Source organism: Pyrus communis, chromosome 3 (assembly GCF_963583255.1).
Source record: "Pyrus communis chromosome 3, drPyrComm1.1, whole genome shotgun sequence".
Taxonomy (NCBI): domain Eukaryota; kingdom Viridiplantae; phylum Streptophyta; class Magnoliopsida; order Rosales; family Rosaceae; genus Pyrus; species Pyrus communis.
In genome coordinates this window covers 18,905,402-18,908,079 of record NC_084805.1, presented here as the reverse complement: position 1 = coordinate 18,908,079, position 2,678 = coordinate 18,905,402, and the positions used below count along the sequence as shown (strand labels likewise).

Genomic DNA, 2,678 nt, shown 5'->3' with positions numbered 1-2,678 from the left:
CTCACATAAGCTGAATAAAAAATAGGCCTAAAAAATAACCATTAATGACATTGAGAAGTAATCTTACAACATTTTTCCTCTTATTTTTAGGGAATTGTTATTGGCACTCCAAAAATATCATTCTACACTCCAAACTTTCTTTATTTGGAAAGAAAAATACACTTGTGAGGAGTGCAGAATGAGATTTTAGGAGTGCCAATAAAACTTCCCTATTTTTATTGGCTAATGAAAAGGTATTTAGCAAGTAGTCTTTTACCACACTGGTAGAAAGGTGTTGAGTTATTGTATGACGGCGTGGGTTTCGAACCCTGTCGGTGGTTAATCTAATAAAATCTATTTTTTTGACAAAAAAAAAATGTCTCTTTAATTTTCAAGAAGACTTTAAAACAAGAATAGTTTTTTGCAATAAGAAATGCTAAGAAGAGTCTCTTAAAATGAAAAATTTTCATAGATTCTCTTTCACCTCACAATTTAATGTTAGTTTTTGTTCCCACGCAATAAAACATTGTGAAAAAAAATATGACGTGCCAATGAGTCTATGAAGAGTCCTATTTTTGTGAAAGTCTCATTAGCATTTCTCTTTTGCAATATTAATGATCCATGGCATTAGATCAAGAGATCATGACTCAAATATGACTTTAGATATTGTTGAATTTTGTTAGAATAAATGTAAGTAGTGTTATAATATGTTTGAATACAAAACTTTGAAAAAATAAAAATAAAAATAAAAATAAAAACTTAAAGTCAATATAAATAAACAAGTGCATTACCAAACTAAAAACATCGCATTTTGTTTTTGACCCAAAAAAAATAAATAAATAAAAAGACTAAAATCATCGCATGACGTTGTAAGTCTCTACAGTCTACTGTATTCTTTTTACGAGTAAGTAGTATTAATGGATACTGATGAGAAATATGGAGGGAAAAAGGGAGGACGGAGAATCTGTGAGTTAATCTTCCGATAAAGTCAAACTCCACCTCCATCAAACAACTACCTACCCCTCGGTCCCCCCTTCTCCTTTCTCCTCCAACCTCCTCTCTCAATTCTGTTTGACTCGGTTCAATCCACCCAACAAATGACGGAAATCAGCAGCCTCAGCTCCGACGTGACGGAGCTCATCCTTTCCTACATCCCTATCCCCACCCTCATCCGCGCCTCCGCCGTCTGCAAGCACTGGCATTCCCTCATCTCCTCCTCCACCTTCTCCTCCTTACACTCCCATAAATACCCTTGGTTCTTCCTCTACGGCATCCACAATACCTCCTCCAACTTCAACCAGTCGTTCGCCTTCGACCCTTTCTCCAACCTCTGGTTCCGCCTCCCCTCGCCCACCTTCCCCTCCCAGTCCTCCTCCTTCTTCGGCGCCGACAGCTTCTTCCTCATCACCGCCCCACTTTTCACCTTCTTTCCTATTCTCAAGCACCACTGGCTTTCCACCTCCCCTCTCTGATTTTCCCGCATCAACCCCTTTGTTGGCGTCGATTCTCCCCCCTCCTCCTCCTCCCCCATCCCTAGTTTCGTCGTCGTCGGCGGCGTCCGATTCGTCGGCAATTTGGTCGACATCGAGGACCGTTTGGATGTCGAGATTTACAACCCCGATTCCGATTCCTGGCTCCTATGCCCTCCCCTCCCCGCCGATTTTCGCTCCGGAAACTCGTCCCAGTCGCTCTCCTCCGCCCTCTTCAAGCGCCGGTTCTACGTCTTCGGAATCTACTCCTGCTTCGTTGCGTCTTTTGATCTCCGCACCAGTGCGTGGAGCGAAGTCTAGACCCTCCACCCGCCCGGTGTCGTCTTCTCCTTCCTGATTTCCTCCACCAACCACCTCATCCTCACCGGAATACGCAACGGCCTTCTCGGGCCCTCCTTCAACTGTGGAAGGTGAAGGAGACCATAATGGAGTTCAGTGAGATCGCCATCATGCCGCAGGACTTGTTGTATGGATTGTTCGACGACGATGAGGAAGACAAGTTTGCTAGCTTGAAGTGTGTGGGATTGGGAAATCTTATATACGTGTTCAATGAGGAGTATCATAAAAAGTATCCGGCTTGTGTTTGCGAGATTGGTTCCGATGACAATGGTGGACCTTCGGGGAAGTGTAGCTGGAGGAGAATGCCCCAATTGCCTTCCCCTGTTAATAAATTCCATAAAGTTGTCAGCTTTTCTTCGACGGTTTCGCTCCGTAATATCCTTCGCGGCGAAAGGGAGGGCGAGGGAGACGGTGTTGGCGATTTGCAGCCTATGTTGGAATAATGTTGCCCTCCTCGGTTTGATGGTATGAATTCATCAATTTTCATAATTTGTTCTTCATTGATATCATCTTAAGATTGTTTGATTTTGCAATTGTTGTTTTGGTGGGTTTGATTTTGTTAAGTAGGATTCGATTTCATTCACTGTGATGCTTCTTGATTGAATTAACAAGGGGTTTTATGCCAAATTAAGTTTAGATCAGTAGCTTATGTGATTAGTTTAGGCATGCCCGATTAGTGTTAATTACCCGTTTTAAGCGGAAAACACAGTATAAACAGTGTGCGGTTACTGCTCTTGATATGGATCGTGCTCATTTGTATTGAAGACACATCATTTAGTTTCCAAATTTAGTCTTCCTAACATTACTCTGCGGAGATTTTAGCTCTTCAGTCGTGCATTGAATATCTACTCTACGCTCACGTTATGTGCC

The 2,678-nt window shown here is 42.3% G+C and overlaps 1 pseudogene; it reads left to right on the top strand.

Moving 5' to 3' along the window:
• The first annotated feature begins 1,076 nt into the window (after positions 1 to 1,076).
• Positions 1,077 to 2,308, top strand: LOC137729979 (F-box/kelch-repeat protein At3g24760-like; annotated as a pseudogene).
• The last annotated feature ends 370 nt before the right edge of the window (positions 2,309 to 2,678 follow it).